The sequence below is a fragment of the Tachysurus vachellii genome, chromosome 15 (genome assembly GCF_030014155.1).
Source record: "Tachysurus vachellii isolate PV-2020 chromosome 15, HZAU_Pvac_v1, whole genome shotgun sequence".
Taxonomy (NCBI): Eukaryota; Metazoa; Chordata; class Actinopteri; order Siluriformes; family Bagridae; genus Tachysurus; species Tachysurus vachellii.
Genome location: NC_083474.1, coordinates 9,708,554 through 9,722,473, shown reverse-complemented (window position 1 = coordinate 9,722,473; position 13,920 = coordinate 9,708,554). Strand labels below are relative to the sequence as shown.

General features: G+C 38.5%; 1 pseudogene; it reads left to right on the top strand.

The window, feature by feature from the left end:
• Positions 1-3,247: 3,247 nt before the first annotated feature.
• On the top strand, positions 3,248-8,925 carry LOC132858525 (cytochrome P450 2A10-like; annotated as a pseudogene).
• The last annotated feature ends 4,995 nt before the right edge of the window (positions 8,926-13,920 follow it).

Genomic DNA, 13,920 nt, shown 5'->3' with positions numbered 1-13,920 from the left:
TAGTTATAGGAAGAACAGCTGGCATTATTATGGATTAAGTATTAAGTATTATGGAATAGAAACACAACCTGGTTGTCCAAAACCTCCTGTGTCTGACCACAGCATCCCTCTGTTTTTCCTCCATATAAGTTGATGCCACTTAAAACATAGAAGACCTTAGAAATTACTTCCTCATGGTGCGTTAACTCCAAGGTCTCATCTGTAAAGTAGTTAGTTGACCAACATGCTATAATCACTTGTGAGAATTAACTTAACATGTAAGAGTAAAATTGCATCTTGAGATTCACTTGTTATCAGTTTATGTGTCATTACAACAACACCAGATTGTTAATTATACAGATTTAACAGGTTCAGACTGCTGGCAAAAATGTATTTGCTTGTTAGAGGAAAACAGTGTAATTACTTCTGAACACCGAGGTTTCAGCTGATAGACAATTTCTACAGTGTAATTATAGGTGAAACCAATGAGAAATGCTTATAATGTTTTACAAGAAAGAGACACCTGAGACATGAGTGTTGAACAAAGAAAATAATTTATTGATTATTTAAAAGCTATTTATAAACTGTAAACTTGATAGTAAAAGTACAGATATTAATACATGTATACCAAAACCAATGCTCAAATGTAATTTGAATAAATTGTGCTTTATTTTTAAATATTTCAGGAGTATTTTATTAGTATTACTTTAGTAGCATGGGCAGTTCCAGCTGTAATTTAATGAAGGTTGATTTTATTGTTAATATTTAATATTTCCAGAGTATTTAATCTGAGACTTAAAAACTGTTGTTTAACAAAGTCCTATAATGGTTGATGTGATTAATTTAACATTAATGGTAAATGAATGAAACTTTGCTATCATGGGCAAAGCACTATGGTATAAATGGATTAACAAACTCTAAACTAGTGGTAGGGATGATGGTTAGAGGGGGTTTAGAAGGGGTTGAGAGGGGGGTGAAGGGGTGTTTAATCTTAAAATCTTGAACTAAAATATAATCTAATCATCTAAAATAAAAATAAAATATGTTTTTTCAAGGATACGTTTACGTTTTTTCAAGGATGAAACAACAAAAAATACTGCATAGGCATTTAAATGTATAAACCATTCAGTAACCAATCAGTAACCCAAAGCCTTAAACACTGAACCACCCTTTTTGATTTTTTTGAAATATATTAAAATTAAATTCAGAGAGATATTATTTACAGTAAGATTAAATAAGTATTTAAATGCATTTACATTTAGGGTTAGGGTTAGGGGTTAGGGTTAGGGTTAGCATTTCCAATAATATACTTAGCACTAATATGAATATTCTACACATTTTATGAATATATATATTGGTTAATTTTTTTTATTTATTAATATAAATTGGGGGGCACGGTGGCTTAGTGGTTAGCACGTTTGCCTCACACCTCCAGGATTGGGGGTTCGATTCCCGCCTCCACCTTGTGTGTGTGGAGTTTGCATGTTCTCCCCGTGCCTCGGGGGTTTCCTCCAGGTACTCCGGTTTCCTCCCTGGTCCAAAGACATGCATGGTAGGTCGAATTGGCATCTCTGGAAAATTGTCCGTAGTGTGTGATTGCGTGAGTGAATGAGAGTGTGTGTGTGCCCTGCGATGGGTTGGCACTCCGTCCAGGGTGTAACCCACTTGATGCCCGATGACGCCTGAGATAGGCACAGGCTCCCTGTGACCCAAGGTAGTTCAGATAGGCAGTAGAAAATGAGTGAGAAAATGAGTTTTTGTTTTGTGTTCACATGTGTTAGCCATGCCCTATCCTTAATCTGTCCCACCTCTGCACACTTGTTCCTCGCGTCCTGTGTTTTTTATTTTTTATTTTTTATCCTTATTAAAACCCCTTTTTCATGTTATCTTTACATTTGTATCTTTACATAATCTCTGTGAAGACACAAGTTTTTCTGATTAATGACCAAATGACCAAATGCACTACATCCGACTATACATTTAACACAAAACAAATGCATATAAACCAAGACTCCCATTTTGCCATAGCTACTTTAATGATAGCACAATTATATCATTAAATTATTATTTGTTTTATTCATAGTTATTAATAACTAACGAATATGCTAGTGCTACCCCTGGAGTAATATAGTTACCGTATGATGTAGCTTAGGGATATGTGCTTGTAAGAAGTGTTCATAAAACAGAAACAGAAGAGATATGAGCTCCCACGCTGGGTTCCTGAATCTACTGGCAATTTTGGGAACAGGTTATACTGTATGTAGATCTGACCACATTAACTGCTACACAGTTAGCTCCAAAAAGTATTTATTTTTTGATGACTACAAGGCGAGAAGAAGAATGGGAAAGATTTTTTTGTTTTTGAAAATAAAACAGACAAGAAGGTATCAAGTGTGATGTGGGATGATGATTCTCACCATCCCACATGGTAAAAAAGATGAATTACTTAAATAAATTTTTATGCTGAATGCCACGGATACTTACCAAACGTCATGAATACGAGGTGATGAATATGAGGTGAAGACTATGGAATTTTTAAGTTACAGCTCCTTCATTAAAACTGAAATCATCCTAACAGAGTTTCAGACAGGCCTACTGATAAAATCTACCTCCCCATCAGGATCCACACGCCGCCCTCTACTATGAGTGGCTTCATGATCAACGTCCTCTTCGTCCCTCCTCCTCCTGCCCTGCTGTGGGACTGGAACAACCATGATGGCAGGAGCATAAGGCTGACCAGGCACTATGTCTTCTATGTTGACATGATACTGAGGACGGGGCAGAGGAATTGTAGAACGGCGTGGCCTCCTCAAAGGGGATGGACTTCTTAAAGGGGATGGGACCCTTAGAGGGGATGGGCTCCTCACTGGTGATAGGCCCCATATAGGGGATAGACCCCTCATAGGTGGGGATGGGCAGGGAATAGGGGATGGATTTGACACCACGTGCTTCATTTGGTTGCCCGGGCCTGTTGTTGTTGTCCTCGTAATCGCTAAGCTCTCTTCATCTGTCTCCCTCCGTCTCCCTGTGTCAATAGAGATGAACAATCAATGCGACACATCTAATACCATCTGATAAAAGGAAGCAGAAACCTTTAGTTTGAGAGCACAGTGGCCTCATTTTCAATCTCATTGCATTACCAATAAAAGTTGATATCATTGTGTGTACATTGACCAGAATTGATTAGCAAGATGCTGCAGCTTTAATAAAGCTACTATTCTTATTAACTATAAAATTAAAGCTATAAATAAATATGCTAGGTGTTGCTATGGCTGATTATGGTCCTCAATGGAAGGAGCAGTGGCGCTTCGGCCATGAACAAACAATCACTGGAGGCCGGGATTCTGAGTGAAATTGAGCACATTGATGCACGATTAGAAAAAACAATTGTTATGTTACAAATGGTATTTCTTTGATTTCATGATCACATGAAGACTCTTCCTAGAAGGTTGTATGCACAAGGTAGTAGTTCTTACCTGAACACAAAAATGAACGGTTAAAAAAATGCTGGAGACAGAAGTAATAGGATAATCCGCTACTGACTGGAATGGTTGTTGATGCCAGACAAAGATTTTTTGACGTTTCTATAGTATAGTACCATAGACCATGCTCAGCATAAAAGCTATGTGTGTATGTCTGGCATGCCCTGAGTCTACTGTATTCCTAAGTACCATTTCATTGTCACTGGCATATAAGCCTCATCAGATCAGTTAACTGATTTTGATTTTCACAATGCCTGGGAGGCTCCTGTACTTTGTTTAGAATGATTTTTTCTCCCATTTCACTTTTGGTTGTAATCATGGTTTAAAATACTAAAGCTTTACTTGTGCCAGGTACATCAGACACAAGTACATGAGATTTCCCTACAGGAAAGTCTATCACTTTATATAAAACCTGTATAGTCACTAAGCTAACACACATTTGATAGATGGCTAATTATTTTGCACTTTCTCTGCATAGGAAGTTATATGAATCCTCAGACTCGTTTTTCATGATGCAACATTAAATATCATTCAGTCTGGCACTCGCTATGACTATGAGGATAAAAGGCTTCAAGAGAATGTTTGGCTTATTGCTGAAAATGCCAGGATAATCAACGGAGCCTGGGGAATTGTGGGATATCATATCATTGTCTCTGTAATAGATGATGTCTTTATAGTATGCATCATATTTTTTGTAGATGCAATCCAATAAACATGTTTTGTTGAACTTTTCCTGCACATTTATGATACTCTTCCTAAAGTGAGACATCTGCCTCTTCCTTTTAAGAAAGTCTTTATGAATGTCCAAATATTAAAACAAAGTGCAGCAAACATGATAAACCATCACAAAACTACAAGAGTGACAGGAGAGCCATGAGACTTTGTTGAGTGCTATCTGGATGAGATTGATAAGGTCTGTGTGTGTGTGAGTATATATGTGTGTGTGTGAGTGTGTATGTGTATGCATGTGTATGCGTAAGTGTATGTGTGTGTGTGTGTGTGTGTTTTAATGTGTGTCTGTGTGTGTTGCATTTTTATTTAGTTGTTTCAAACTTTTTGCACTGTTAGATGAAATTAATGTGTGTATATGCATGTGTATGCATATGTGTGTGTAAATGTGTATGTGTGTGTGTAAATGTGTATGTGCGTGTGTGTGTTGCATTTTTATGTAGTTGTTTCAAACTTTTTGCACAGATGAATGAGATTGATAGTGTGTGTGTGTGTGTGTGTGTGTGTGTGTATGTTTATGTGTGTGTGTAAATGTGTGTGTGTGTAAATGTGAAAGTGTGTGTGCGTGTATGTGTGTGTGTGTTGCATTATTATGTAGTTGTTTCAGACTTTTTGCACTGTTGTATATATTAAGCATGGGCATTAATGCAGATTTAATGGAGAAACTTAAGGTATCACAAACAGGATATTCAATACAATATTTTAAGACCACAGCTAAAGTATTTATAAACAACAAAATGTTATGTACTGTATATACCCTATAGTGCCAAAGGTTTGGGACACCCCTCCAAATCAGTGAATTCAGGTGTTCCAGTCACTTCCAATGACACAGGTGTATAAAACTGAGCACCTTGTCATGCAGACTGCTTCTATAAACATTTGTGAAGGAATGGGTTGCTCTTAGGAGCTCAGTGAATTCAAGCATGCACCGTGTTAGGTTGCCACCTGTGCAATCAGTCCATTCGTGAAATTCTCTCACTATTAAATATTCCACAGTCAACTGTTAGTGCTATTATAACAAAGTGGAAGCAATTGGGAAGAACAACAACTGTAGGCCATATAAAATCACAGAGTGGGGTCAGTGCATGCTGAGACGCACAGTGTGCAGAAGTGGCCAAGTTTCTGGCCAAGAGTCAATAGCTACAGACCTCCAAATTTTGTGTGGCCTTCAGATTAACTCAGGAACAGTGCCTAGAGAGCTAATGAGTTTCCACAGCCAAGCAGCTGCATCTAACCATTACATCGCCAAGTGCAATGCAAAGCGTCGGATTTGTGTAAAGCATGCCGCCAGTGGACTCTCTTTTCTGTCAGCAATCTGATGGATGAGTCTGGGTTTGGTGGTTTCCAGGAGAACGGTACTTTCCTGACTGCATTGTGCCAAGTGCGAAGTTTGGTGGAGGGGATTATGGTGTGGAGTTTCTTTTTAAGTGGTTGGGTTTGGCCTGTTAGTTCCAGTAAAAGAACTCTTAAAGCTTCAGCATACCAAGACATTTTGGACAATTTCATGCCCCCAACATTGTGGGAGCAGTTTGAGGAGGACCTCTTCCTGTTCCAACATGACTGCACACCAATGTACAAAGCAAGGTTCATAAAGACATGGATGACATCAGTGCTTAACCTCACAAATATGCTTTAAGAGGAATGGTCCAAAATTCCCATAAACACACTCCTAAACCTTGTGGAAATCCTTCACAGACGAGTTGAAGCTGTTATAACTGCAAAGTGTGGACCAAATCCATATTACACCCTAGGGATTAAGAATGGGATGTCATCAAATTACTAATGCATGTGAAGGCAGACGTCTCAAAGCTTTTGTCAATATAATGTATTTTGTCACGGTTATGTTTAGTAGTCTAGTAGAATCTTCAGAATATTTCTTTTTTATCACTGTAGATTTATAACTGCACTTTGTTATAATGTATTTTTATTGTATTGTACCTTATTGTGTGTTGTACAGTCTCTTTTTTAAGTAGCGTATTGCGACAGTTAACTTTTATTCAGCTAATGAGTCATGCAACAGGCATAGATACCAACTGGTTTGGCTGCATACAAAAATATGAATATTGGGCAATTTTTAAACAATTTCCCACAGTCCACATCTACCCAGAAGGCATCTTGTAGAAAAAAATGACAGTAAATAATTGACCTTGTTTGCATTGATTGCACATGCAAATGCGTTCCACATGTGCCTTCACAAACACTGCTGATGATTTGGGTTTTTTTTTAATTCTGTATAATCACCTGACCTGACCATCACTGATCACAGTCTACATCCATTCTACAGCCTGGGCTACAAAACCAGCCCCAGCCTCAATCTTCATACTTTTCACTGTAGTTTTTTTTTTTATAAGACCATTGATGGTGCGGCTGTGGATGATTCCAAAAGAAAATATGCCTAATATATTCGACTTTAAGAAGTTTTTAAAAAATCAGATGTGGATATGCAGAGAAAAACTTTGATACAGATGCCTTTTTATCCTCAGATAGGTGGGCATACAGTAGCTCTTCTAGCACAGTTATATTAGTTGCAGGGCTCTCATGTTTTGAAGACAGGCAAGCGTGACATCGCCAAGACACCCCCCACACACAAACACACACAAAGACACACACACACACCCGCCCAAAAAAAGAACAAACAAAAAAAACAATAATGGGGGAGTTGTGTTCAGTAAGGATCACTGACCACAATTAAACCAAATTTCCATTTATTAATTTGTGTATGTGTGTGTGTGTGTGTGTGTGTGTGAGAGAGAGAGAGAGAGAGAGAGAGAGAGAAAGAGATTATGACTGGTGTTGTTTATTGTAAGTGTTTGTTGCCTTTTTGGACTTTTTGAACAGTTCAGCTAAAGCCCAGCCATTTTTAGAGTCATGATTGAGGACAATGTCCCGTCCAGAGACAAGCTGTTTCGTGTTGAGGTTTTGTTCAAACCGACCATCGAAAATAAAATACCCTCTCTAATGAATGTTTTTTAAACTGGTTGTCGCGTTAAATCTTACCAAGATAGTGCTATTTTCTGATTGGCTATTGTGTAGCCTCTTTTTTTGATTGGCTGATAAGTGTTAGGCTCGACTAAGAACTCCAGGGGAGACGTGCTTGGTTCCTGCCCGGTTCCATAGAGACAGCGGTGCGGACAGATACATTTTGGGGCGCTGCGGCTTATTAAATATATGATAAATAGTAAAAAAAAAATTCTGCGTGACAAATACGATGTGTGGCGGGAGAGCGTGACAAAAGACCAAAATGCGTGTCTGTCCCGCTCAATGCGTGACACTTGACAGCCCTGTAGTTGTCTCTGCTTGGATGCATCATTCGTTTACAGCATTTGGCAGACAACCTTATCCAGAGATACTTACATTTTTACACAATTGAGGGATAAGGTCCTTGCTCAGGGTACCAGCAGTAGCAGCTTCAGACTCACAACCATCTGATCTGTAGCCCAACACCTTAACCATTAGGCTATCACATCCCAAGCATTTGTGAGAATTAACCTGAGCATATATAAGTAAATTGCAGCTATAGATGCCATACAACTGCTATGGGCAAATGTATGATAACTGTTGATTTTCATCAGAAAGTTAATGGCTCCTCTTTTTCTGTGACGCATCTCTTGATGCAGTTATTGGACCTGCACTTTGCTGGCACTGATACCATGTCCAACACCTTCCTAACAGTGTTCCTCTACCTTACCGATCATCCTGATGTTCAAGGTCTGAGCTACAGTATAAATTAGATATTGCACTTTGTTAAACGTCTCTTAATTTTAAAAGGTTTAAATGAGAAACTTGAGAAAAAAGGTGGTAATAGTGTCATTTGCCTTGTCTTGTATTTGTAGAGAAATGCCAGCAGGAGATTGATGAGGTTCTAGGGGTCTTTTGAGGATAGACACAACACGTCCTACATACAGACTGTGATTCATGAATGTGTTCCACTGTACCATGAATGTGTTCCACTGCACTACCAGAGATACTGAACTGATGGACTTCACCATACCAAAGGTAAAGTTTTTATTCATTTACATGCATTCACACCTATTTATGTTTGTTGATGATCTACTATCTGCATGCTAGGGCACTGTCAACATCCCCAAAGTCTCCTCGGTGCTAAGTGAAGAAAGCCTTTGGAAGTTTCCTCATGAATTTAATCCCTCAAACTTCCAAAATGAAAAGGGAAAGTTTGAGAAGCCTGAGGCCTTCATTCCCTTTTCTTCTGGTGAGAGATTTTAAACTTAAATTCATCACGCTGAACTAAAGAATAGCTCAACTTCAAATTTTACTGTTGTGTAGATCATGACAAGTGAAAATATGTTCAATGAAGGAAAAAAAATGTTGAATAAAGTCAAATTAATTTAGTATTTGCTGTAATGAGATTTTAATAAACCATGTTTACGATTATTATACACATTTTTACTGGCTTCAAATCTGAAATACTCTTGTTTTATTAACAAACAAATTAATTGCCCTTTTCCAAAATATATCCACTTGCTGACATATTTTTGCATTAGAGGCTAATCTGTATCACATAAATAATTAATCTATATATATATACGTGTGTAGGTCCTTGGTGAAGGCCTTGGTGGAGCCCCTCCTCATCTTGGTCACTCTGCTGCACCGCTTCCAGTTTGTTTGGCACTGAAGATGCAGGAAACCAGACTTCACTCCTGTGTATAGATTTACAATTACACCCAAACCATACAGGATGGGAGTCAGGCTGAGACGGTCAGCTAGAGAAATGTAGAACCGATCAGAAAATGTTTGTAAATGGAGAACCGGTTTGGGACTATTGGTGCAGTGTAAAAGTAATCAAACACATGAACAGGTAAATGAACAGGAGAGCAGCTCTTCACACAAGGATTTATTTTGAAACGAATTATTATTTATTTACAATACATGCGTTACAGCATCACTTTCATCACTTGAAAGAATGCACAGGACTGTAGCATGGGGATCTAGCTGGTGGATGAGAAATTGTTAAATGGGACACTGGGGAATTTTTGCATAACTAATAAATAGACACAAGCACTACAGGCTGTAACAGGGTAACTTTGGTCAGGGAAATAATATACTTATGCTAAGGCAATTGCTTAAACAATTATATTTTTAAATCATGTTGTACATATTTTATTGCACCTTTAAATGCAAAGTTAACTGAAGGTTCTACTGCACCGAAGATCATCAAATAAATGCATCATAGGAAAGGATTGACTATCAGCTCCAGTTTCTCCATCACTAATAATGCAGTTAAAAGTAGCAGCCACCAGATGGCGACAAGAGAGCGTCTGCTCCCAGTTCTCTTAACTTACAGGGTTTGCGAATCTGAAGGAACAGCAAAGTCAAATTATAGTCGTTTGGTCATCTGAAAAAGGAATATCTTGATAGTTAATCAATATTCAATCAATACTTAGTCATAATTTATAATAATAAATGTACATGCAAGTTACGTCAAGGGAACAAAGAGCGAAATCATTGGTATACAAACTTTGCTCAGCCATAAGAACAATATCCAGAAGATTTTCATAACAATGAGCAATTTTTTAATTTGTTTATTTAGGTTTATATGTGTTCACTCACTCACATTCTACCGCTTATCCGAACTACCTCGGGTCACGGGGAGCCTGTGCCTATCTCAGGCGTCATCAGGCATCAAGGCAGGATACACCCTGGACGGAGTGCCAACCCATTGCAGGGCACACACACACACACTCCCATTCACTCACGCAATCACACACTACGGACAATTTTCCAGAGATGCCAATCAACCTACCATGCATGTCTTTGGACCGGGGGAGGAAACCGGAGTACCCGGAGGAAACCCCCGAGGCACGGGGAGAACATGCAAACTCCACACACACAAGGCGGAGGCGGGAATCAAACCCCCAACCCTGGAGGTGTGAGGCAAACGTGCTAACCACTAAGCCAACATTCCCCCCTATGTGTTAATCTAACAACAATAATAATAATTAAAGCTGCAAGCAGCATTTCCCGGGTTCAAGCGTTTAAGGCCTTTAGGGAGTTTAAGGCCTTAAAGGATTTTCACATACACAAAGTGACACAAAGTATCAAAAAAATACACAAAGTGTTGGTGGCGCTAGAGGGCTTTTTTTAAAAAGGGCTGTTTTTAGTGATTTTTCCGTTATAGCACCACCAAGTGGCCAAAAGCTGCGGTTTTCGAACTGTGACCTCAGTTTGTCCCCTTTCACGTGTGTCCCAAGTTTGGTGTTGATAGCTCATTTAGTTCTTGAGTTATTGACATTTTAGTAAAACTGGCTCCTCACAGTCTGAATGTTTTGGGGCCCCTTAAGGACCCTGAATCAAAATTTCAACTTTTTTTCCATAATTATTGACATTGAGACTCCAGAGAATATTACTGCACTGGATTGGTCTCGATCAGGCGAAAAACCTAGGACTAGTTCGCAAAAGTAGGTTTCAGACAAAATGCACTATAGCGAAAAAATGTAATGGCAGAAATGAAATCGGATATATACGTTTTTTAAGTCATGACCCAAGGATTCCAATGATATAAAACACTTGAGATTTGGACATACGGTTTAGGAGTTATGGGCACAAACGCGTTGAGGGGCGCTGAAGTGCCCCAGATTGGCCGATTTCGCTGAGTCCTTGGCCCTGAGTAACTGTGACCAGTACTACCATCTGACCAAGTGTAAGGCCTAGAGAGCTCAAACTTGGTCAGATGGTAGTACTGGTCACAGTAAGCAGCATTTCCCGGGTTCAAGCATTTAAGGCATTTAAGGCCTTTAGGGAGTCCAAGGGAGATTTGGACATACGGTTTAGGAGTTATGGGCACAAACGCGTTGAGGGGCGCTGAAGTGCCCCAGATTGGCCGAAATTGCCTGAGTCCTTGGCCCTGAGTAACTGTGACCAGTACTACCATCTGACCAAGTGTAAGGCCTAGAGAGCTCAAACTTGGTCAGATGGTAGTACTGGTCACAGCAAGCAGCATTTCCCGGGTTCAAGCATTTAAGGCATTTAAGGCCTTTAGGGAGTTTAAGACCTTAAAGGATTTTCACATACACAAAGTGACCCACAAGTTACAGAGGGTGCCACAATATATGTCATGTCATGCGAAGAAACACAAGCATCCAGATGCAGAACGAGTGACCCGCAAGTCACATACACAAAGTGACCGAATTCTTAAGATTCTGATTCTGAGACTTTGCCTTACGAGTCAGCACAAAATTGGGTTTTTGGACTGTTGGTGGCGCTAGAGGGCTTTTTTAAAAAGGGCTGTTTTTAGTGATTTTTCCGTTATAGCACCACCAAGTGGCCAATCGCTGCGGTTTTTGAACTGTGACCTCAGTTTGTCCTCTTTCACATGTGTCCCAAGTTTGGTGTTGATAGCTCATTTAGTTCTTGAGTTATTGACATTTTAGTAAAACTGGCTCCTCACAGTCCGAACGTTTTGGGGCCCCTTAATGACCCTGAATCAAAATTTCGACTTTTTTTTTCCATAATTATTGACATTAAGACTCCAGAACAAATTACCAACTCCCAAAACTCCCAAAACAAATTAACAAATCCCAAAACACATTAACAAATCCCAAAACAAATTAACTAAATCCGAAAACACATTAACAAGTCAGACAACCCGGAAGAGGTTGGTATAGTTTGTGATTGGACAAGACACCTGTCACTCAAGGTATACATGAAGTTCAACAGTCTGCCGCAGGGAAAAGTTGGAATGGATGAATGGAATGGATTACTGTGGATTAATTCTTTTATTTTCTTGAACGGAAAACTTTATTTAAATGGAGAACTTTACACATTACACATAAGATTCCATACCTGTATATCTTGAATGACAGGTGTCTTGTCCAATGATCGGTAAGTTTCCATTCAAAAACGATACACTACCGTTTCTGGGTTGTCTGACTTGTCGTTGTGTTTTCGGATTTGTTAATGTGTTTTGGGATTTGTTAATTTGTTTTCTGATTTGTTAATGTGTTTTGGGATTTGTTAATGTGTTTTGGGATTTGTTAATTTGTTTTCTGATTTGTTAATGTGTTTTGGGATTTGTTCATTTGTTTTGGGATTTGTTAATTTGTTTTCGTATTTGTTAATGTGTTTTGGGATTTGTTAATGTGTTTTGGGATTTGTTAATTTGTTTTGGGATTTGTTAATTTGTTTTGGGATTTGTTAATTTGTTTTCTAATTTGTTAATGTGTTTTGGGATTTGTTAATTTGTTTTCGGATTTGTTAATTTGTTTTGGGATTTGTTAATGTGTTTTGGGATTTGTTAATTTGTTTTGGGATTTGTTAATTTGTTTTGGGATTTGTTAATTTGTTTTCTAATTTGTTAATGTGTTTTGGGATTTGTTAATTTGTTTTGGGATTTGTTAATGTGTTTTGGGATTTGTTAATTTGTTTTGGGATTTGTTAATTTGTTTTGGGATTTGTTAATTTGTTTTCGGATTTGTTAATGTGTTTTCGGATTTGTTAATGTGTTTTGCACTTCCCGGCCACCGTAATATACAGCAGCAATAGTGTGTGTAACATACACGGATGATGTGATGACTGACAGTTCTGATAATACATGCAATATGAAGTTAGATATAGATTCACCAAGTATTTATGCATACATCCGGTTCATGCTTCACATCTGCGTTGTATGCCACCATTCTCTCCAAACATTTTATTAAAGCAAAGGATATGAGTTTCATCCAAGCAATGGCTGCTGAATTCCTTGAAGATCCTCAAATATTCAAAATCTCACCATTATCGTTATACAATTTTCTGAAAATAATGAAACACCATGCCATCAGGAAAAAGAAAGAGCCATCACCTGTTGTGTAATCACTGAGGATTTCTGATGTCTTCTATTTTTATGCTGCATGCCCTCAGTGGACTCCACAGTTGCCCCACATGTGCTGGGTGGATTATTTTAGATGGTCACATCCTGCAGAAGATTTCGTTGACTCAGTGATTGATTCAGATCATTCCACATAAAAAAAAAACATTTGACACAAGAAGCTCTTCTTCTTCACTGATGTTAAATTATTCCAGCAGTAGGCCTAATCCTAATATGCAGCTATTATATTATGTAGCCTAGTCTTTCTGTTATATCTCTATGTCTTGTACTTTCATACTACGTTTATCAATGCTTTGTCAAGACTTTAAAAAATCCACATAATTTATATCAACAAGGTTATTAAAGTGACTCTTTCATTTTGTGTGGCATAAACTGGGGGTGGAGAATTTCCTAGTGACATCATAATAATGACTGTAAGAGATTTTTTTTGTGTGTATTGTCTTGTATCATTTGTTTGCACTGTCTCTTGTCCTGCACTGTCTTGTCTGTCTTGTCCTGCACTGTTTGCACCAGGTTGGACAGATGCACTTCTTCGAACTGTTGCCAACTGGTCGACGCTACAGAGCCCTGAGCACCAGAACGACCAGACATAGGAACAGTTTCTTTCCTCAGGCAATCCATCTGATGAACACTTGACGTACACGGAACACACAACACTATTCTTACATTATTTACTTAAAACACATACTAATTTATATTTCAATTTGCAGATACAAAGTGTCTATATTATATATGTGTTCGTGTCTTGTCAATGTCATTCTGTTACACTGTGGAGCTTCTGTATTAAGACAAATTCCTCGTGTGTGAAAACATACCTGGCAATAACGATCTTTCTGATTCTGATTCTGACTTGACTCGACTTTTGACTTGAGTTGACTCGGACTCTTGAGGTGTTTCCTCCAGGTA